General features: G+C 40.0%; 1 protein-coding gene and 1 long non-coding RNA gene across 5 annotated transcripts in view; one reads left to right on the forward strand and one right to left on the reverse strand.

Annotated features, from left to right (window-relative positions):
* Ryr3 (ryanodine receptor 3) overlaps positions 1-24630 on the forward strand; it is a 565647-nt gene that overhangs the window by 137893 nt on the left and 403124 nt on the right. The gene's annotated exons all lie outside the window — the stretch shown is intronic.
* LOC110345183 (uncharacterized) lies at positions 257-3807 on the reverse strand. Its single transcript, XR_002388338.2, has 3 exons — positions 3646-3807; positions 2020-2128; positions 257-509 (listed from the first exon to the last, which is right to left on the reverse strand). It is a non-coding gene; the product is annotated as an uncharacterized LOC110345183 (long non-coding RNA).

The raw sequence follows: 24630 nt of genomic DNA on the forward strand, positions 1-24630 counted from the left end.
GCTGGCCCTGCAGCCCGGAGACCTACAGAGAGAGGAGCTGGCAGCAGTGAGCTGGTCGTCTGTGCCATAGCAGGGGCACTGCTCACAAGGAGGAGTGCCAGGGGCCTCCCTCAGCCCGCACAGCTCCACACAGACAGCCTGGTGGGCTCAGGCAGCCCACCACGAATCTGAGACTCTGCAGTGCCCTTCTGCACAAAGAAATGATTGAGTCTATTAGCTGCACTTTATTTGGGAAAACAAGGGTGTGATTAAGAGTTTATAACACTTAACTGACTCCCAAGACGGGGAGGCAGAGAAGGGAGGGACTGGGTGTCACCAAGCCCCGGCCACGCTCACTGTAGCTCGCATGCTGCAAAGGCGCTCCTGCCTCCTTCCTTCTCGCGGGCTGCCCTGAGTCAAATGTTTCCACACAGTGGTTTGCAGAGCCTTGAGTGCCGAGATGAAACAGTTGCGGGCAGAGAAGCGTTGTCTCTCTCTTGGCAGGATTTAGCACTCCTTGCTCTTTGGATCTGATTTAGAGGAACTTAAAGTTTTAGGGTTTTTGTTCTTGTTTTTTTCCTTTTAACCACAATGACAGCTTATGGACTATATATGTAACCTTTATTTAGACTGAAGGCCTTGCACAATCTTTATTTTTACCAAAATACTCAGTCTTGGCCTTATGAATTTCATGATAAGTAAATGGATTTTGGTCACCTATAGTTTATGTGTCAGTGCCATAAAAGGAAGGGTAAAGAGAGTGAGGGAAGGACAGATGGACAGACAGAAGAAGGAAGGCCTTCCAGAACATGTGCTTTGAACCCCTGAAGAGAGTGCAGTGTAATGTGCTGTCTTCTGCCCGATGGTCCCTTACAGCCCCCAGGTAGGAGGTGTGTATAGTGATTGTCTGGCTTACAAGTCCCAGTGCCTACTCCCATCCCCTCTGATCACTGAAAGAACCGGAAATGAGATGTCCTCGAGTCCTTACTGGAAACTCTTCATGGTGCCTCAAACCACCCAGTGTCCTCAGAGGCAAATCCATTGCAGCAGACCTGGATTCCCACACCCACTGTGTGGCTGTGAGTAAATGACATATACTCTTTGTTTTGTGAGGCACCGGGCACAGAGCTTGTGTATAATAGACACTCCCTAAATGGTGGCTTCCTTCCCCTTTCCCCCGGCAGATAGCGTGACTACCATCACCTTTGTTCAGATTGGGACCCACTTGGGTCCTCTCTTCCATGTCTCTCTCGAGTGTATCTTTCAGAATAGCCACAGTTCCTATTCACCTGGTGGAGGTTCACTTGCATAAACTGTATGGACAAGAGTGCCTCCTGGTTGCGAAGCAGTGTCACAGGTTGCCAGTTTGTTAGGAAACAGGAGCCCAAGTTTTTAGAAAAATGGGACAGATGGGCTCCGTGATCTTGTTACTGGGCAGACAAGCAGGTTATATTAACACCAGGATTATTAATGCATCTGTGACACTTGAGGCACTCTGCCAAATGGCACAGAGCCTAGAAGTTCTGAAAACCACAGGTCCAGTCCAGAGAGGAACTTGGGGGTGACCCAGCTAGGAAGATGAGGTCCCAGGCAGATTGGGAGACTAACAAAAAGGATATAAAAGATAAGAATTGGGGTTAGCATTTTGCTTGATTGTGTTATGCTTTACAGTTTATAGAATGCATCTACATACATGTTATGTTACTTTTCAAAATAATACTTGACTTAGGCATTATTAATGTCAGTTTTCATATGAGGCACATTGAAGTGTAAGGGACTTGCCCAAAGCCAAGCAGTGAGCAATCTAATCAGTACTTGGGATGGGTCTTTGAAATTTCATTTTGGTGTTTTTTCTATTAAATTGCCATCACTGACTTAATGAAACTGTCTAAGGCACTGGAGTCTGGATGAAGGACAGAAAAGGGACTGCCCCAGCAACCAAATAGAATTTAATGTTGGAGAGAAGTTTCGTGGGCCAGGATATGTTTGCCAGCCTCTCTCAGAATTAAAATTGGTTTCAGAAGATGAGAAAAATCTCACCTTTCTGTTTATGTAAACTTGATTATGGGCTACAAGCAAGAGCTGAAGTGGGGGGATGTTTGCCATTTTGGGATTCAGTCTGGTGGCCACTCAGAGAGCTGACAATTCACTGCAAGACAGAAATGAGACATTTATCCTTTAACTTTCCCCAAGCAGAACTGATGTTGTTTCTTCCAGTGAATAATCTTTTAAAGTTAATTTATGTTGTCTAGAGTTTCAGAAGCATCCCAGTTGTCAGAAAAGCAACCAGGAAAAAAAAATTCATTCCCATTTTATCTTCTAAACCATGGTTGCAACTTTGGGAATGTCAATATTCTGTGAAGATCAGATGCTTTATTCTACTGTTCTAAGGAAACATAGACCATTAAATGATGGTAATTCTTAAGGTACTTCTTAAACATGGTAATAATAATAGTAACAAAATACCAAAATCTACTGTGTGCTTGTTATGTAAGCATACTGTTTGGGAAGAGGCTTTCTATTTGTTAACTCCTTCAGTCCTCAAACAATACAAGGTGCAGTTGACAAGTACAGTGAATGTTTAATTTTTTTAAATTATAGTACAAGACGCATTGCCGTGAACCTCCTCAAAATAGTCCCCCTTTCTTCCCCTGCACTTGTCCTAGCAGTTCTGGAGATCCTCCTTCATGGATGTCTTTAGTTGCATTGTCCTGGCTTCGATGTTCTGAGTCAATTTGAAACATTTACCTCTTGTGATCATTATGACTTTGGGGAAGAGCCAGAAGTCACATCGTGCCAGATAGAGTGAATAAAATAGAAGAGGACACAGCACAATGTTTTTACGAGCCTGTCTTTCTATTGGATGGCACTTGACAGCAGCACTCACCATATATTTTATTGCACCTCCTAAAGACACTCATGCAGGAAGACTTCCAGAACTGCTTCAGAAAGTATCAAGAATGATGAGATCAGTGTATTCAAAGTGAGAGGAAGTACTCTGAAAGAGATTAATGGCAATGGGTGTTTTACTGTAATAAATTTTTTTAAATGTTAACTATTCACCGTATATTTTGATCACACCTCATATGCGTAGAAGTTACCGTTTTTATTCCATTTCACAACCACAGAAGTTGAGGTCAGAGGTTAATGAAATTTGTTGCAAGTCTTATGGCTGGATCCAGAGATAAGATGTCTACTGAGCCAGTCTGATTTCAGAGCCTAGTGCTCTTCACCACTCTGCTGTAATGGATTTTATGAAAATTGAAGTCACAAAATCAATCAGTGCTAAGGAGAGCTTTTAAAAACATTATAATACTTTAGCCATAATTACATAAAAACCTACAGCAATACATTAGTTCCACTGGTGGTTTCAGCTCTTTGAGTGTTTAACTGCTCCTAGGGAAATGTCCTTAGCAGCAGGGCCAGTAGCTCTGTGGTTCCTCCTCACCCTCTGCCCCAATTCCAAAGAGACTTCCTGCCAGTGAAATGCGTAGAGCAACCAGTTATATCTCCAAGTTCTAAATACTAAATCATTTATTAATCATTCACTTGTCGATTGAAATTTAAGAAAGTTTAGAAGATTAAGTTCTATTTTAAAGCAAGATTTATAGAAAGAGTAAACCATAATTTGTACTCAGGTGCTTTTAAAGCATTGCATCCATTTACCTCTGGTCCTGGCCCAGGTGTAGCAGATTCCATAAGCTCTTTCCAGCTTTAACACTGTTGCCTTTAACTGTTTTGGAGGCTTTTATAAGTCATACACTGCTTAATGACCTTTGAATCAGACAGATCGGATATATGGTAGTGGTCCCATAAGACTGTAATGAAGCTGACTGACACTCATAGTGCCAAGCAACATCCTGAGCATTATTGCATCATAGCACAACATATCAGTCACGTGTTGGTGGTGGGTGGTGTCTGTGGGCATGTCTAAGTACGTACAGTCCACAAGACTCGATAGTGAATAACTATTACTGGAATGTGTGTTTGCAATACTTAATCATTGTTTTATTTTTTTTTTCATTGTGTCTTCTTCCCATATTTGGAGTTTATTGTCTCCTTAATTTTTTTTATTTATATATTAATTGGTACATTTTAGGTATACAATATATTTACATTTATCATTGGGTGTTTGTACCTGAACGTGATGTATCTTATTTGTTTTTTTTCCCCCATTACCCGTGCACCCTTAATTTATCATTGTTTTAGAAAGTATCCTTCTGCTTATATCCCCAAAACAGTTAACTGTAAAACCACCTCAGGCAGCTTCTTCAGGTGTTCCAGTAGAAAACATTGGTCCTCTAGGAGATACAGCCTTCTGCATCTGTAGCCGCTGAAGGCCTTGGAACAAGATGTGGAGGAGGAAGACAGTGATGTTGATGTTCTTGACCTGCTGTGGGTCTATATTAATGTGTGTGTATCAGTCAGTACTTACTAGAGAAACAGATTTCATACAAGATACACAAATATATAAAAATTTACAAGATTGCCTTACAGTGGCTCTCCACCGAGTCAAGTGCAGAAGAGTGTAAAAAGTCCATCTGTGCACTGGGGATCTGAAGGATCCAGTAAAGGCCTGAAGCTCTGTGTAGTGTCCAGTGTGAGTCTGCATCAGAAGGTCAAAGGGTCTGTGATGGAAGGCTGAAGGGTCAGGACTGGAAGCTGAAGAGTTTGTGCTGCAAGTCAGGAGAGGATGTCCAAGATGAAGGCGAAGACTGGAGCTCCTCTGAGCAGAAGCAATCCTTCCTTCTTCATTTCCTTTTTATAGCACTCTGGAGACAATCTCCCCTAGGGTGAGTCTTCCACACCCAGAACTATGCTGAGCCAATTTAGTTGGGTGTTATTTATTCAAATTGACACAATCACCTATCACAATGTGTCTGTGTCATGGTTATTAACAAAAACAAGTTCCAAAAGTGGAAAATAAAATTTTTAAATGTGCCTGTGGCTCAATCCCCAGCACCAGAAAACATTAAATTTATAGAAAAGGATATAAAGAAAATCATTTCATTCTTCTGTATAGTGTGTGTGTGTTTTATTACAAATAAGTCAAAAGGTTCAACATTTTCATAACTAAAAAGTTACACTAATCTAATGTTAATTTCTTGTGAAGGAAAAAAATGGTTCTCTGTAAATTTTGTGTAGCTTAAGTGTACAGAGCTTTTAAAATTTATAGCAGTGTAATGCCCTAGGCCTTCACATTCATTCACCACACACTCACTGACTCACCTAGAAGAAATGTCTAGTTCTGCAAGATATCCCTCCAGGTAAAGAGGAGCACCATTTTTATACCACACTAGTTCGTCCTGTTCCATCAAAACAACAAAGTTGTCATGAATCCTAATTTATATTTCTTTTTTATGGACAAGCAGTCAATATATTGGATTTTCTCACCCAGGCAATCATTGAAGCAGATAATGTACCATATTGTACTTTTCTTGTTTAGATACACAAATACCACTGTTTGCAGTTGTTTATAGTGCTCAGTACAGTAATATGCTGTTCAGGTTGTATCCTAGGAGCAGTAGATAGTACAACATAGTCCAGGGCTATAGTAGGCTTTATATAGGTTTTTTATATAGGATATAAGTTTTTTAAAGTACATTTTGATGTTTTTACAACCATGAAGTTGTCTAAGGATGCATTTCTCAGAAAATATCCTTGTCGTTAAGCAACAAGGATATGACTTGTATTCCTGTCCTAGAGCAATCTCTCCATAAAATGTCTGTCATTGTACATGGCAGAGGCAACATCTGCTTCAATGATTGCCTGAATGAAAAAGTCCTATATATCAATTTGTTTGCCCATAGAAAAGCAGATATGTAAAATAGGACTTGCAACAGTTCTGTAGGCTTAATGCACAAAAGACCAACGGATGTAGTATAAAGAGTAATAATTTAGTCTCCCGAAGAATGTATATCTGTATGCAAATGTTGACCTTAATGTTATCTTACCACAAACCCCACCATATTTGGAAAATGAACAGGCTTTAGTTTATGATGTTTCAATCAAAAGAATAAGGATGTTCTTTCTGAAATAGTAATAGCTTTAGAGGGAAAAACATGGTTAGCTTACAGAGCAGCCCAGGATGAGCAGAGAGGGTTAGCCGTTTGACGTGACTGGAAAGGAACGGTGAGAGTTACCCATTTTTTAAAAAGTTGGGTCCCTTCATAGGATCCAGTAAGAAAATAGTTGACTTGTTTAAATTCAGGGCTTGTTGAATTCTTGACAGGCAGAGGCTTGGGGAATGGAATTGTTCCTCAAAATTGGCAGTAATTAAAATCTGAAAAACAGACGTAGAAATCTGCTCAAGGCAGGAGGACATCCCACCAGCCTGTTCTCCATTGTTGCACAAGGTGAAGATTTTCCTTGACTAAGCACAAATGCCGGAATGTGAAAAATGTGGCTCCTAATGTTCTGGCTTGAAAGCTATAAAAGAAGTTACTACAGTCTTGTAGAGAATCCTCAAACCAAAGTAACTGGACTGAAAAGCCAGTTAATGTACTTGCTTGTAAGACTATCTTTTGTAGATTTTTATTGATACATTTTAAAATTTTATTATTACATGTTTACAGTACATAATGATTACATTCATTGTGAGGAGTTGGTACATGTACGTACGTAGCACACCTTGATTCTCTTTACGCCCCCTTTCCCTCCTAGGTTACCCTCCTCCCTCCATGTGGACTCCTGGTCTGCTTCCAATTTACAAAAGATCTGTCTCCCTGTTTCCTATTATCCATCTTCTATTTTGCTCTTTAAATTATTCAGAATTTGGGTAAACTGTTGAAATCAGCTTATTATTCCATTGTATGTAACACTGGCCTTTTCTTTCCATTTACTTTCCCACCTCTGGCCTAGATTAAACACTAAAACTAAATTAACCTGTGACTAATTTATTGTAATAAACGGAGTTCGGACTTAAGTCCCTGGCCCAGCTATACTCAGTCATCCAGTTATAAAGTGTGGTCAAAAACTACAGTGTGTGCTTAAATAAAAATTCATTACAGTAAATGACACATTGCCATTAATTCCCATCACTTTGAACACACTTATCCCATCATTCTTGCCTCTTTCTGAAGCTGTTGTAGAAGTCCTCTTGTGAGTATTTTTAGTTGGGCTTTTATGGCTACCTTGGTGTTTTGAATGATTGAAAACATTTACCTTTCATGGTCATGGGTCAGATCCAATGAATGAGTTGGATGAAGATACATGGTAATGTTTTTATGAGCCTGCTTTTCTGTTGGATGGCACTTGACAGCAGTATTCACCTTTTTTCACATTTTTGTTAGTACATGTTTGTGGTGCATGCAGTTTACACTTATCTTGGGGAGTGATTATATATACATGATACAGCTGGCTTCTTTTTTTTCAATCCCCTTCCCTTTCTCTCCTCCTCCCTCCTCCTCTAATTTCCCTTTCCCCATTTTCATTCTTGTTGACATTAGGAATCTTGGCCCATGTTCATGGTGTATAACGTCTTACACTCATTGACATTATCAGGGCCCCATACATGGCCTGTCTTTATTCTACTTATTTCTCCTTCCCCTGCCCCTCCCCCTGGCCCTTAGTCTCTTGAACCTCTTCCCATTTGCAAGAGATCCAGCCCCTTGTCTGCTTCTCTCCATCTTTAATTAATCTCTTTGTACTTTGCCTCACTCAAATGAGAGATATCGTATTGTATTGAAGCTCATGTGTCTGGTTTATTTCACGCAATGTCATATTTTTCAGGTGCATTCATTTTCCTACAGATGTCTCAAATTTGTCCTTCTTTATAGGCGAGTAGTATGCCATTTTGTATAAATACCACATTTTCTTTATCCAGTCATCTATTAATGGGCATACAGGCTGCTTCCAGGATTTAGCTATTAAGAATTGTGGTGTTACAGATATGAGTATCCCAAGGACCCAAGTTCGATCCCTGGTACCAAAAAAAATAAATAAATATGAGAGTGCCTGCATGATGTCTTTAGCTCTTTAGGGAACATCCCTAGAAGAGTGATAGCTGAGGCATATGACATTTCTAATTTTAGTTCTTTGAGAAATCCCCATACTGATTTCCGTAATGGTTGTACTAGTTTACATCCCCACCAACAATGTAGGAGGGTTCCTTTTTAACCAAAGCGTCACCAGCATTTGTTAGATTTTTTGTCTCTAGATGATTGCCATTCTTTCTGGAGTAAGATAGAATCTTAGTGATGTTTTAATTTGAATTTCTCCAGTGCCAGAGATGTTGAACATTTTTTAATATATTTGTGGGGCACTTGTATTTCTTCCCCTGTGAAATGATATGGGGTGTGAAAATATTCACCATATTTTTAATTATATTTTGTAAAGATACTGATTCCCAAAGTAGCAAGAACAATATATCCCATTGTGTGTTCCAAGGGAAGAGGAGAATTTTTAGGGGCTCTAATGGCAATGTACCTTTTACTGTAATACATTTTTAAGTTGGAAAGGGGCATGGTTTTTTATCACCCTTTGTATTATGCACTTAATTAGTCATATCCTCTGTGTTCAGCCTTGTCCTATGCATAAAGATGAATGAGACATAGTTGGTACCTTCAAGGAACTTCCAGCTAGGAGACAAAAAAAAAGTAAAATAATAGTTATAGTACAAAGTAACAAATGCAATGCCTGAGTGCCAGTGCTTTGGATGAAGATCCTCCAAAGGTCCATGTGTTGAAGGCTTAGCTTACAGTCTGTGGTTCTTTTGGAAGGAGAATCTTCAGGAGATGGAGCTTTATGGAAGGAAGTTAGATCATTGGAGGTGTACTCTTGAAAGGTTTTCTGGCCTCTTCTTATCACTCTCTTTGCTTCCCAGCTACCATGAGATGAGCATCTTCTTGCCACCATGTGCCTCTGCTGTGGTGTACTGGTTACCACAAGTCCAGAAGAAAAGGGCCTACAAAGCATGGACTAAACCTCTGAAACCAGGAGCCATAATAAATATTTCCTCTTCTTAAGCTAATTAGCTCAGATAATTTGTTACAGTAACTGAAAGCCAACTAACACATAGTGGTCTGCTTTGGGGTACTATGAAAACACAATAGTGGACCTTCCCAGATGAGATGATGTATATGACAAGTCTTACAAAATAAGATGTATGATAAAGACAGACATCATAGGCCAAAAGAACTGCATGTGCAAAGGCTCAGAGATATAGCTCCATATGACTGAAGGGTCAGCATTGAGTGAGGGTTGGTGGCCCAGGGTAGGAGCTGAGGCTATGGAAAAGCGGACAGGAACAAGATGCTAAGAAAGAACTTGAAATTCATCTACAAAATCTAAAAATTATGGGGAAACCATTGAAGAGTTTCACATGATGGAGTGAGTTTCCTCTCAGATATTACTCGGTTGGAAACATGGAGGATTGATGGAAAGAGAAAAAGAAGGCCCAACTTAGTAAAGATGCTAGTGCAGTACTCCTAGGGCCTATACTAGGCCATGAGTAGTAGGAATAAAGAAGGAAAAAACCTAGAAATTTATAATGGAATGTGTAAAAGAAAGGAGCTATGGATTACTTCCAGGCTTTTTCATGAAACGTCGTGGTACATATCTGGAAAATAAAATGAGATGATGGAAGATTTGTGTGAACTTACTTGCGTTGAGTTAGGGACATTCAAGTGGAGATAGCCTTCATTCTAACAGAGAGACGTTTGTGTAAGAAAAATACAGGAGTCAAACAGAGGCTCACGTTGAAACTAGTGACTTGGATAGAGTCACTTGGTCCATATGATGAGAAGAAAGAGGCTGGGAACAGAGCCTGAGGCACCCCACCTAGGAAGGTGTGAGATGAATGAGCTAGAAGAAGTTGGGGAGCCAACTGGGAGACGCGTACATTTCCTTGGGAGGCAAAAGAATTATTTCCAGAGGGATGGAGAGATGCAGCGTTTGTTACCACACATGGAAATCTGGCAAGGTGAGATTTAGAGAATTCCCCCTGAATAAGACAGATTGGAAGTTATTGATAACCTAGAGTGAAGCCAGTTGGCTGCAGGAATAGGGGGGATAATGTTAATATCCATTAAACAGATAGATTAGGTTTTGTCACAGGGACAGAGCTCAGGATTCTTGGTCCCTGGATGTTAGTCCTAAGAAAAAAGCAGTAGGCAAAAATGTCTCCTTTATTAAAGCAGCAAAATTATGTTATTGTCTACTTATTTGCACATAATGCCATGCTAAACATAGCGCAGGGAAGTTTACACATAGCTGTGCATTTGCTGCACTCTAAAATTGAAAAAATTGACCAAATGTAACCTTTTACAATGACTGTTTCCATAGAGTGTATTCCTCCAGAATACTAATCACAAGATACTTTAAATGTCCAGAGCAGACAGTTCTGTATTCTGTATGAATATCTGTAATCCAATCGTGATAATGTATAGTCATGTTTAACCCTCACTTTCAGGAAGTCCTTTCTCATTTCTCATTTCAGTCTCTTCCACTGTATTTTTAGGACTATTCTGTCTCATTCTGACCTCAGTGGATAGCAGATTCTTACTATCTTCTATATCTCAGTCCTTCCCATCCTGGTGGAAGAATTATAAATTTCCTTTCTGCTTAGAGTTCTCTGGCTAAGTATAATAAAATATAAAGAATTGATCTTGTAGAATGCTAAAGGGTTTAACTAGTTAATGCACACAGATTGTTTGTAGGCAGAGCATGCAAGAATATGACAGAAGTTTTTAATCAAGAAGTATGCAAGTTACTGTTGTATCTTCCAGTTGGTTTTTGTGTGTTATCCTTTGGTGCTTTGCATATGAATTTATTCCTTCACCGAGAGAACAGTTTGAACTTCTTGAACTCCAGAGAGGTTTAGATTCAGTGATCACTGATGTATTTGGCCTCTGAATTGCTTATAATTCCTCATAGACTATTTGACTCCCCTGTCCTTTTCTTGGCTTGGAGGTACTATATATTTGCACAAAAGAACTTGATACAAGCAAAATTTGAGAAGAGTCACGAGTGTCTTCTAGAGGTTTTGCTAATGGAGATGAGTACTGTTTTGAGCTGCTCCTGGTGGAATCTTCTACTGTGTGGTGTTTCAGGGGATCAGTGCTGATTGAGAAATGATCAGAGCACCAACTAGTTGTTGCTGTGTGATAAACTAGAAAACATTCTTATCATTGATGTGCTTTATCTAAAATGAATGGCTATTGATTCTTAATTCCAAACCAACTCAAAGATTTATAATTAAAATTATAGAAAGAAAAGTTCCCAATTCCTTAGAGCATAAGTACTACATAATGATTAGCATCATAAGTGTTAAACACACGGAGAGCTACCTGTAGATGAAGTATGATTTCAAAAATTTGCATGGAACCCATTTACTTGTACATTACAAATATTCTTTAGCATTGTTGTTAAGGCTGTGTTTAGATGTCCCCCCAAAGCCTCATGTGGATGGATGAGGTGGGGCTTTCTTTTCCAGAGGTGGCTGAATCTGGAATGTGTGATGCTGGGATAAAGGGCATCTGATTACTAAACCACTGCATGTGAGTGATTAGTTTGGCACCACCCTAGTCCCAGTAGTCTGGATGGAATAAAAGGGGCAGAAAGACGCTGTTAAGGTTCCTTATTTTTGCTGCTTTGCACATGCCATGTTGTTTCCCCTCTGTGATGACTGTCTGCCATCCACCCTGCCTTGGAGCCAGCCAATTATGCACTGAAACCTCTACAAACTGTAAGCCAAATAAACTCCTTCCCCTCTAACTTTGGGTGTCGGGTATTTTGTCTCAACAAGGAGAGAAAAGTAACTAACACACTTATATAATGCTATCCATCCATTTTCCTCACATTTTAGAAGAAAGACTAAAGTTTCTTTCCCTATTTTCAGATAGAAGAATATATGCCAAAGAAAAAGCAAGGTGAATATATATTGGTTTTGTAACATTGTTTAGATATTCTGACTCCTGCCACTGAGAAGGAACTGTGTTATTGTGAGGAAAGAGAGACCTTGGTTCTCATAGAAGATCTACCATTGTGTAACTGTGCACAGTTGTCTTGTGCATTTTATGACTCAGATATTCCTCTCTATACAGCTCTTCAGTTTCTTTGGGGAATAGAAAAGATGGCATTCATCCAAAACAGTTTTTCTTACTCTTCTTTGCAGTTATCAGAAAGTCGTTCGCATTTGTTACAGAGCAACAGTCTATTCTGTGGAATAGATTGAGGAAAGGAGAGAAATCAGAAAGCTTTGTGACATACATAGAGCTATGTACATTGGATCACTAAGAAAGCACCAGCTGGCTGGTCGGCTAGAGTGATGGATGATTTTGTTCAGCTTGACAGGAGCTCAGGATTCCTGGTCTCTGGATGTTGGTCCTAGAAAAAAAGTGTTAGGCAAACATGTTAAGGAAGAAATTCATGTGCAAAGCACCAAGGGAAAACACATAATCCAGTCTTGATAATTTATAGTCTTGTTTAGCCCTCACTTTCAGGAAGTCCTTTCTCATATTGCATTTCAGTCTTTTCTGCTGTATTTTTAGGACTGTTCTGTGTGGAAGTATCTAGGAGGGTGTTGTTTCTGGGAAAAAAATAGCATTTAAGTCAAGGGGCTGAGTGAAAACAATCCAGCCTCACCAATGTGGTAGACATCATTATCCATGGAGGGCTCAAATAGAACCAGGGCAAAGTCTCCCTCCCTCATCCCTTGACTGTGGGTTATCTGTCTTCTCTTGTCCTTGGACATCAGAACTCCTGGTTCTCAGGACTTCAGACTCCAGGACTTAGACCATGAGCTCTCCTGGTTCTGTAGTTTGCAAATGGCATATCATGGGAAATTTTTGGCCTTCATAAATGCATGGGCCAATTCTCAAATAAAGTTCGGTATGTGAGTGTGTGCTTTCATGTTTGTGTCTGTTTGTGTATCTCCTATTTTTTTCTGTAGTTCTGGAGAACCCTGACAAATACAGCAGGTTTTCTGTTTTAAACTTCTCAGTCTAACATAGTTTCCTAGTTCTGGTGAGATCTGTGAGATATTAGCGCTTCGTGGTGATTCATTCAAGGCTGTCAGATCATCCACCTCTCTACTCTGTGTATCCAGGGAGAAAGTACCATGAAACAATATTATAATGAAGGCATTGAGAAAGGGGGAAAATGAATCAAACTCTGTTTTAGAGGAATATACCTAATAAGGTACCTGCAAACAGTAGCCATTAGTGATTGCTATGTTGGGGTTCAAGAGTGGCCCAGGATTTGGAACCTTGACTGAAAGGAAATGAGGACCCCAAACTTAATTGTTTTCCCCACTATTTTCTTACATCCGGAGCTTGTTCATTTCCCCTGTGATTCCATAGCCTGGTCAGAATCTCTCCCTGGCTTCTCTACCCTAGCCATCACTTCCGAGTCTAGTGGGAAATCCTCTGTCCTCACCATGCATGAACCACCTGGGGAATTCTTGGTTGACTGGTCCCAGCACCTTCCCCTAGAGATTCTTGTTCATTTGCACTGGGCTAGGGCCCTGGCATCAGGGGCTGCATATGATTCTCATGTTCACATGACCTTAAGCCCCAGTGCTCTACAGAAGAGCCAAGTTTATTCTTTTTCCCATAGGTTCATCAAAATGAGAAAAATTCAGGAAAAATAATATAGAATAAAATGAATTATCTCCTTCCTCACCAGGTTAAACAGGGTGTATTGTAGTGATCTAGAGGTCCTTTCCTCCAGAATAGAGCTAAGATCATTATATTCGGAAGAGTCTCAGAGCTAAAAATTTGACTGGCTCTAGAAGGGGTGACCTGGAGGATTAGGCAGGCTGAGGCCAAGTGCTAAATCTGGGAACACCGTATTTTCTGGAGACCACAGTGAGGGTTTGGAAGGGCTTAATAAATGGCAGAAACTTACAACCTTGCCCGCATGTTCTCCCTAGGAGTTGGTAGGGCCAGTGGGATACTGGAGACCTGGGCACTGAGCCCGTAGCCACAAAACCTTGGGGTCACAATATCTGTGGCTAAGGAAGGTAATGAACTAATGGACACCTTTTATCATGCGGATCATATAGATTTGGACAATGAGCACCTTGGCAGCAATCTTTATGGACTGAAAACCAACTGCCTTTCTCTAAATCTGTGTACTGTTTAAGTCTCCTGGGATTGTTATACAGCTCTAGGGAGGGCAAAGGTTCTTTAGTCATGACTGAGATTGAAATTATTGCACATAAGAACTCAGGATCAGGCATGAGTATATTTAGATCACAAAAAATAATATAGTATTGCTTTCATCCTAAGGATATGGAGCCAATTCTATTGCTGCTACAGAAGAAACCAAGCTGTCATGCTTAAATGGATTTAATAACTCTGTCTCATGTGGTTACAATTTTATTGGGGTTTTATTACCTTTTGATTTGGCCAAGAACTGTTTTTGTAGGACGTTTATTTTGTAAGCCTATTGATAGGATATGCTCCAGATTTTTTTTTTTTTTTGAGGTCTCACTATGTAGACCACAAGGCTGGCCTTGAACTCACTATGTAGCCCAGTGATCCTTCTGCCTCAGCTTCCTAAGTGCTGGGATTAGAGGCATGTGCTATCACACCCAGCTACTCCAGAAGTTTTAAAATTATAATTATTAATGGATCAATTTTAAAAATTAACAGGGATTCGCTGTGATATTCATGCATTGGTATCTGGCCACTCTTCTTCTGTCCTCTTCCCCCTCCCCCCAGGCTTCTGTGCTAGTCCCTAATAGTCCCTTGTCCACTTTAGTCCCTAATAGTTCCTTTCTTCTACTTTGTTGTTGTTGTTATTAGTTTCCACAAGTGAGAAAGAGCGCATGAATTCCCTGGGTCTTCAGATTGTATTTTCATCTGGCACAGGTTGAGAAACAATTGGTTGTTCATGCATTAAGAAAAGGAAGCTGCTATTGCTGCAGTGATACACACCTATAATCCTAGATTCTGGGGGGCTGAGGCAGGAAGATTGTTTGAGGCCAGCCAGGACAGCTTAGCAGTATCCTATCTCAGAATAAAGAAAGTGGCACCTTTCGACAAAAATCTTTTCGCTGCACTCCCCAGCCCGTAGTGAGGGGAGAAACTGAAACAGCATCGCGAAGTGAGTGTCAATTATGTGAGTGACTGAGATACTTGCTTCGTAAAGGAGCTTTGGTGAAGTGGGAAGAATTTGGGATTTGGGAGTCACACAGAACTGAATTTAAATGACCACTTAGTAGCTTTGAAGGATTTTTGTATTCTCAGAATCAAGCAGTAATGGGCCCTCCATAAATACTTAATAAATTAGTGAATAATGAATGAACAAAAAAGAAAAAACAATCATCTTGCTCTGGGCTGTCATTTCTCTGAGCCCAAGCCTAAGCATCTTGATCCATAGAGGAGGCATAAGGAGAACTATCTTGAAGATAATGTTGAGACATCTATGCAATATAAAGTATTTCGGCCAGTGCTTGGAGGAGTCTCATTAAATTTGAGTTTTTGCTGGTCCACCCCTTTGCTACATGCTGTTTATTCACTGATTCACATTAGGAAGAGCTACAGCATCCTACTTGTAGCCCCAGATTGAACACTGGATCTTGCCTCAGGGCAGTAAGGTGAAAATTCCTGTTGATAGAAGTAGGCTTTGCTTTGGTTGTGTGGTCTTTTGTCTCTTCATGAGGTATATGTTGTAATCCCAGACAGTATCTGACTTTGATTCCTACTTTTAGATACTTTTAATTGACAGCTTTTTACCCGGATTTTACCCACCATTCTGACCCACTATTTCCCCTAACCATTATTTTCATTCAGTGAACACTTGTGACGTGTTGTCTATAGGATAGGTGTTCGGGGTACAAAATGACCAAGATGCATATGAGCAGGTTGTAATCCTTCCCTTCTAAGCATAAAAAAAATCTGGAAAGAGGGGAAGAAGATATTTATCTTCCTAGAATGTAAGATTGAGGAGAGCAGGTGCCTTTTTACCTTGTCCACATCCCTGACCACAAGACAGTCTAGCACCTAAGTAAGGATGCAAATATATTTCTTGAATAAATAATGACTTATATTTGAATAAAGCTGGAAGACTGATGATTTATTTTAAGGAACCAATCCTGGGCAGGACTGATTCATAGGACTTTACATACCATTAAATTATGATAACATTTCTTTTGCCTGTGACCTATTTTCAAAGATTTACCTGTCTGAATGCCAGCCCTTGAATTCCATTAAAGCCTACTAACTTCATCAAGCAACCTTTTTGAAAACAGGCACAGTGTTCCTGAGCTATTAGATTTTGTATGGAAATTACTGGATGCTTTGTTCTTGCTCTTGGATTTTACATCTGTGGGTTTGGGGTGACTGTACACAGAGTATTCCGAGAACCCTACCTTTTGGGTATTTTAGCTTTGTTTACTTTTTTATAAATATTAAGAGACATTTCCAGCAAATGCCTTCTTTGAGGCATTGCAAGTATAAAAAAAATCTCAGTAACTTAGTTATTTCTAAGAAACAAAAGTGGATGTAATATGGTTCATTCCTTGGAGCTTAAGTGTCATTAGAAGATGTGGCCAAAAGTGGATGGGTGTCCCAGGTGAACTGGATGGCCGAGGAAAGGCGTTATGTCTCCACGTAGGAGTCAGGGATTCCAGGATCAATGATAAGAGCCACAAAACTGGCTTAAAAGGAGCACATCTCATAACGTACAAACACTGGTATCATTGCCCAGGTCATCAGGGTTCCTTGGTAATGCCATCGTGTAGTAAGTTGGATGCTTTTCTGCTTCTGGGGTCACAGTGCTTAGAGTGCATCAAGACAGAGACACAGCTGTAAATTAGTGCATTTATGATGTGAACCTATGAAATTAAATTGTCCTGGTTATATCTTTAAAAAAATAAGGCTCATAGCAAGGCTGGATCCAGATACTAAAGTTTTTCTGCTATAACTTTCCCATCAACCCTTGCTGCCTCTGAGGTTAGACCTTGAACACTGTGACTTGTTGTCATTCTCTAGATTTTTCTTACTCATTTTCTCCCAGGCTGATGGATCTAAAGCAGAAAAAAACTAAAGGAATATGTCTGTGCACCTGAGTTGGTCACTCACCTGCTGTGTTCTGATTGGATGAGAGAAAATATTCAAAGTGTCATTGTTACATTTTTAAAGAAAAGTCTCCTGTGGAGCCTGAAATCCCCTGGCTACCAACTGGATCATTATTTTCCATCCTATGAGAATGAAACATTTTAATAAAGTGGCCACTACTTCTAGGAAGACATGTCATAGGTTACTGCATGCTTTCATGTTGCACACCAGCATGTTCTGCCTGAGAGAAAGAACTGCATATGTAAACCCTAATGGCTCTCTGTCCCCCTCATCAATTTAGGAAAAATGTTTCCCTTTGCTGTTATTCTCCTGCAGGTTTCATGAGGAGGCTGAGCAGATTTTGTAGTCAAGCTACAATCTCTGCCTTCTTGTCAAGGAGAAAAGTTGTAAAGAGGAAGCAGAATAGTACTTCCTCCTGCTCCAGCAAATAGGTACCTGAGACTAAGAGTGTCACTTTTGTTTGTCACTCCCTGGCGTAAACAAACAATTCTGGCTGGACCACACACTGTTTGAACACTTCCAGTAAAAGAATAGAAGGATGTAATTTATTTCCCAACTCTTGTGGGAATTGTATTTAATAGAAAATAAAATGACTAATTTTCCCTTCCATGGAAGGCACTGTTGTGGGTGTTGGGGTTACACCAATGAACAAAGCAGTATCTACCAAGGTTAAGAGGAAGAGAAATAAGAAAAAAATGAAAAACATATTATTAGAGGGTAAGTACTAGTTGGAAGACAGATTAAACAAAATAGAAAGTACATCATGGGAATGGGATTATCATTTTATATTGGGTCATCAAAGGTTTTTCTAACTAGGTGATATCTGAGCAGAATCCTAAAGGAAGTAAAATACTGGACCAGAAAGTACAAAGCGGTTGAGAGAGGATCCCACTTCAAAAACTTGAGCCCCAAAGAAGAGGCCAGTGTAGTTGAAACTAAGCAAGAAAGAGTGATACAAGAGCGATCATAGGGAAGTCTTTAAGGTTTACAACTTGATGCTTTGGTAAGTATGTACATTTTGAAATGATCACAATCAAGCTGATAAACATTTTCACTGTCTCAGATATGTGTATGATGAGAACATGTAAGATTTGCTCTCTTAGCAGTTTTCAGGTGTCCAATACAGTCTTGCTAGCTGTAATCTCCATGTTGTACCTTAGCTCTTCAGAATGTATACAGCTGTGTAACTGGAATGCCTTCACCCCTTACCACTGTCTCCTCATTCCACCCACCCCATCCTCTGGCAACTACCATGGTACTCTGTGTTACTATGAGTTTGGCTATTTTAGATTTCACAAATAAGTGAGATCATGCAGTATTTTCTTTCAGTCTAGCTTTCTTTACTTAACGTAGTGTCCTCTGGGTTCCTCTGTGTTGCTGCAAATGACAGGATTTCCTTCTTTTCTAGGCTTGATGATATTTCTGAGTGTGTGTGTGTGGGGGGGGATTCTTTCTTCATTCATCTGCCAACAGATATTTTGATGAATTTCATATCTTGGCTATTGTGAATAATGCTGCAGTGAACAGGGCAGTATAGATGTCTATTTAGCATACCAGTTTCATTCCCTCTGATTACGTACTCAGTAGCAGAATTGCTGGAACATATGATAATTCTGTTCTTTCATTTTTGTGAGGAGCCTCCATACTGTTTTCCAGAATTGTGGTAGTACGTTTCATTCTTACCCAGAGAATGATTCTCACTGTTCAAAGTTTCCCTTTTCTCCACTTTCTCCCCAGCACATTGTTAGCGCTTGTCTTTTTGATAATGGCCATTCTAACAGGTATGAGCTAGTATCTCATTGTGGTTCTGATTTACATTTCAAGTTGGACACATTTTTAGGACCTGCAGACCACAATAAAAACTCTGCCTCTTAAGTAAGATGGAAGACTGTTGGAGAGCTTTGTCTAGTAGGATGATAGGACCTCAGGGTTTTGTGGTTGTTGGTTTTGGTCGGGTTGTTTGTTTTGCTGTAATGGGGATTAAACTCAGGATCATTGTACTGAGCTACATCTCCAGTCCTTTTAAATTCTTTAAAATGTTGACACAGGATTTTGCTAAGTCACTAAGTTGTCTGAGCAGTTGGCTAGAATTTGTGATCCTCCTGTGTCAGCTTTTCAAGAGTGCTAGGATTACAGGCCTGTGCCACCATGTCTGGGTGTGGTCTCAGGTTTTAAAGTTCCCTGTGGCTACTGCGTGGAGAGGTGAGTAGGAAGCAAGTGTGGAGGAGATTACAATAATTGTGGCCAAAGATGGTGACCTAAGCAGGACAGTGACAGTGAGGAGGATCACTGGTAGCATAATAAGGTGCATGCCGAAGGCAGAATGGGCGGGAGGTGCTGATATATGGATGTAAAGTGAAAGAAAGGAAAATATCAGCGTGCTTTCAAGATTTTTTTTTCCTTTCTTTTAATTCTTTTTACCTGAACAATCTTAAGAATAAAATTGCCACGTGCTGAAATAGAGAAATTGATGGAAGGAATATCCCTGGGGAAGATGATCAGCAGTGGGGTTTTGGGCAAGTTAAGCTTGAGATGTTTGAAAGACATCCAGGTGGAGGGTTTGACTATGCAGGTGAAGATAAAGTCTGGAATTCTGAGGAGAGTTGCAGTTTTGTGGTACAGATGTGTATGATCATGTTCACGATGGTGCTGTGATTTTTATGTCTCACTGCTGGGTGGCTCTGAACTGCCTGTGGTACATGCATGACTGTCCCATCAGGCAGCATGGGACAGTCCCATTCAGTGGTACAAGCAGCCCTAGGGAACAGTCATGCATGTACTGCCAGTGGTTCAAGCCAGCAGAAATGTGTTGAAGGGAAGGGAATGGAGAAAGAAGACTATTTTATAAGCCATGGAAAGGTATTGATTGAGAGGAAAATATTAAAAGAAGGAAGGAGAAATAAACTGTTTCAGCTTTGTCTCTTGCTCCCCTGACATTTCCAATTTGTTACATTTTTGTAACATTCCACAGCCATCCCTAACTTTTGACAGATTCCAGAACAATAAAGAAGTATCAAAGGATTAAGCAAATTAAAACCATAACAGACAACAGCAGCAAGGAAATCTTTGCAGTGCAGTCACTGGAGCTACAGTGAGAGCTGTCTTTCACCCTCAGGGCATTGGATTGGTTATTCTTCTCTCTCAGTCAGCAACCCTTAGTTCATTACTTATGAAGTGGGATTAAGAATATTTGAATGTCTCATAGGTCTACCATAGAAGTAAAGTGGAGGGTAAAGTGGAGCCTCCTACCCAAAAGATCCCAGCATGCAGCATGCAGGTAGTATGGATATGAGAGGTAGAACATGCAAATAGATGACTAGTACAGTTAATCCTTGTGAAATAATCTGTGTATTGTCCCATTATTCCAAAAAGCCCATTTATTGTTCATTTAAGATCACTTTTAGATAAAGCCTTAGAAGGAGTTCACACCCATGTTTTCACATATGTTTAGCAAGTAGCTCTAACTTTATCAGTTCCTCAAAATAATGCCTGATACTCAGGAAGAGCGGTAGGACACATCTTCTCTTTTGAAGCAATAAACAGTTATGGATTTTCCTCTGCAGTGATAATTGCACTTAAATGTGGATCACGGAATCTGCTGGCCTGCCCTCCGCCCCACATGCACCCTGCTCACGAGTTTCTCAGCACTGGTAATGCACAGATCTAACTATATGGCTGTCGTCAGCTGCCTCGTGATCCGCCTTAAATAGAACTGTTAGCCATTTTGTGTTGTCCTAGAATGTTCTTCGCTCATGCCCCACTGAGAAAAAGAGAGCCAAGGTGCCCCACCATCAGCTCAGAGAAGGCGAGTGAGACTTTCTCTTGTTGCAGCCCTTGGACTGCAAGCCAGGGTATAAAAAAAAGAAGCCCTGGAGACAGAATGAGCAAGCAACCTGTCATTTTCAAGTTCAGAGTTCTTGGATCGGTGGAATATCCCAGAGATGACCTGGGATAATGGGAAATCTAAGCAAGGAGAGCTGATAGCTGTTTGTTCCTGTTCAGGGACAATCACTCAACACCACCACAAGCGACATCTCTGACTGGAATAGCTGAGGCATGTGAACCACATAGCTTGGAGGGATGCTGACACACGATACAACTTGGATTTTCATTATTTTTCTCCTTTTACTGCCATGTCAGGCTGATATTCACTCCTGGTGTTGTGGTCGTTGAACATAGAGAAATATTTTTATTTATTTATTTATTTATTTATTTATTTATTTATTTATTTATTTAAGGATTCTGGCTGTTTTCTCTGGCATTGTGCTTTTAGTTACTTTTCAATGTTTGACCATGTGAGAGGGCTGGAAACTATTTTTATCAACACCGTTACGGTGAGCCTTAGAGACAGGCAGACATAAATTCAGATCTATCACGAAGGTCAGTCTCCTGGGGTAAGAGATCCAGTTTGGCACCTTGGTTAAAAAGACAAACTCTGGACTCAGACAGTCCTAGGTTGAAGGCCTGGGCCTGTCACTTATGAGCTGTGTGACACTGGGCAAGTCACATAACCTTTCTGTGCCTCAAACTTGTATCTATCAAATAGAGAGCATATTAGCACCCACCTACCTTCTAGGGAGGTGGTAAGAATTAAACTAAGATACTGTAACATGGTAACATACAATGACTGTTCATTAAATGTTTTTGGGTTGGGTTTTTTTTTTTTTTTGGTACTGGGGATTGAACTCGGGACCTTGTGCTTGCGAGGCAGGTGCTGGAACCACTGAGCTAATGTTCATTAAATGTTCACTGTTATTAAAATTGCATAAGTCCTCTAAGCATTGCGTTCCTTGTTCTTGAAGTGGTTGTGTTGTGGTTTGAAGGTTAAATTAAATAATCTAAGGGGAAATTTCAATATATTGTCTGGTATAGAAGTATTAAATGAATGTATCATCAATAATAATTAAATAGAAGCAAACACTTTTGAAATAGACTACAAAGGCTCATTATCTTTTTATTATGTTAACATCTGTTTTCTTCACTTAATTATCTCATTCTAATACAGTGATCCTTTCTAAAATGAACACTGTTATAAGGTTCTTAAGAGTAGGAAAATCTCTTCTTTTAATCTGACTCCGTATTCCAATCATTCAACACGTTATTTCCAAACACATTTTGTCCCTAGCTTGAGTACAGAAGCAAAACTTTTCTGCTCATATAAAGTTTATAATTAATTGGAGTTATCAGGTAAAATATACCCATTCATAAATTAGAAGCAGATGCATAATATGCTTTGGTCAACATGCTAGTAATAGGAATAAACACAAACCTGGCATGGAGCCTGCCTTCATGGAGTACAAGGTCAGCTGGGAGTATGGCAGAAACAGTGGGATAGAGACTGCCAGGGTTTGATACCAGACCTCACCTCTTGTCACCATGAGATTTTAGGTAAATTATTTAACTGCTGTATTCAAGGTTGCCTCATTTGTGAAGTGGAGATGATAGTATCCATATCACAGTGTTGATGTGAAGCTTTAAATGGGTTGTTAAGCATAAATCACAGGGCCTATTACATATTCTGGGATCAGTACATGGTAGCCATTTTTAACCATTGTTGCGGGTAAAGCACACGTCTAATTAACCATCATACAAGAAGTACAATATATTGCTATGGAAGTTCAGAAGAGGGGAGATTACTTGGACTTCATATAAGAATGTGAGGTTTGAGCTAAGCTTGGAAGGATAGATAACGTAAGAACATGGGGCAAATCAGGGCAGCTTTAGTGTTAGAGATAATATGAGGAAGGGCATGGAGGTCGAGAAGCATACAGAGCTCTAACGGAAAGAACTTCGGAAAATAGGGTGGGAATGTGGAAGTTCTCAGATGCTCATTTAAGAAGTTTATGTTTGTCTTGTGGAGAGTGGAGAGAAAGGCACTGAGGGTTTTAAGCCTGAAAATGATAAGATCAGAGCCATGCCTTTGATGGCAGACCTGAGGAAGAATGCTAGTGTAGTCTGGTCTTATCCTATAGCCCTCCAGTCTCTCCCCCCATGGCTCCTCTGCTATAGGACAGGAAGCCGGGAGGATTCAGAGGTATGGCACAGTGGTGCCCAAGCCTGGTTTGCACAGAAGTGGGAAATGCCATTAATATGCACAGGGGACATAAAAAGGGTAGACTGAAAAGGAAGCCTTTTTAGTGCACTAGGACATGTGGGTTTGAGTTGTTGAGTTGTGACACGTAAAGGGATGTGTTTAGGAATAGGTAGAGGTGTGGAACACTTAAAAGCCCTGGGGTTGGAGGCACAGGTTGTATGAGCACTCGTCAGAAGTAAGGCTGGAAGCCTGAAGAATGATTGAGGTTGCCAAGGGAAAGTGACAAAAACATCTTTAGGGGTGGCAGGAGAAAATGGAGATGGGAAAGATCCATCGTTAAACGTAGGTGAGCTAGGAGAATACAGAGTTGAATATGAGAGTGCAGGAGTCCTGTGAAGAGGATGTTAAGGAGCCTGGAAATGATTTATTTGGAAGGCAGTAGGAAGAAAGAGACAACACTTGAAGTATCAAGTAGATCTCAACTGTGTGTAGGGGTTGTTACTTTAAAATTCAGGCAGAGCCTTTTCGACTTATTGAATAGAAAGCAGGAAACCTTTGTGTGATCCTAAAGATGCTATTTCATAGGGACATGAAAGAGTCAGATCCCTCTGTCCCCATAAGGACAAAGGCTGAGTCTGAAAAATTTCTTATTCTTCCTTACCATTACAGATTACCCAGCCCCAGGTCAGCACTTTCTTCTCTTTGCTTCTCTTTCTCTTAAAGATGAGAGATGTCCTTGTTTGGCATTGACTGACTGATGTCTTCTGTGATTCCTCCAAAGAAAAAAGGAGTCTTATGGTCCCGTTTGAGTGAAATCAAAGTTGAAAGAAGCTGGATGTAATTTACCAGGAAACCATAAATTTATAATGGCCCAAAACCCCAGAGTTATTTTCTGTATCAAAACTCCAACCTTTTCTTCTTCCTGAGGGAGAAGAAATAATGGAGATACAAGTGCCTTCTCTAAAGTGGAAGTTCTGAGGAAGTCGAGCATCTCTAATGGAAGCAAGAGGTGGTTAGGCTCACAGAACGGGAGAGTCTGGTTTTGGATTTTGGAGATTAAATCATTCTGACTAGTGGCAAGGAAATTTCATGATAGTGTGTTACTAAGGCAGACTAGGAATAATTGGGTCCAGGTGTTCATTTTGGACAGTTTGTCTGTGTAAACCTTAAAATTACTTTGATAAGGCCAAGTGGAGAAAAACCGTTGAATTGACCATTTTCAGCCTATTACTTCATTATTATACTTTTATTGGAACTTGCCTTATAAAACCTAGCAGACCCACAGTATCCTCTCAGAGATGTCAGTGAAATATAGTCAATATATAAATATACAATATATAAATGAAATATATAAATCTATGTAAATGTATATAATACATAATACAATAATTTAGATATTATATTACATATAATATATAAATGAAATATATACACCATATAAATGTATGTCTAATTCACATTTGTTGTATTTCCTCATTGTCAATAAGTCAGATAAATAATGGGAGAACTAACTAGACAATTGACAGATTGCCAAAGATATGGAGGGTGGTTTTGACCCCATAGTGAAAGACATTTTGCACATGGGTAAAA

This window comes from Heterocephalus glaber, unplaced genomic scaffold (genome assembly GCF_053883595.1).
Source record: "Heterocephalus glaber isolate CG9 unplaced genomic scaffold, H.glaber_assembly_v1.0 deba00000809, whole genome shotgun sequence".
Lineage (NCBI taxonomy): Eukaryota > Metazoa > Chordata > Mammalia > Rodentia > Bathyergidae > Heterocephalus > Heterocephalus glaber.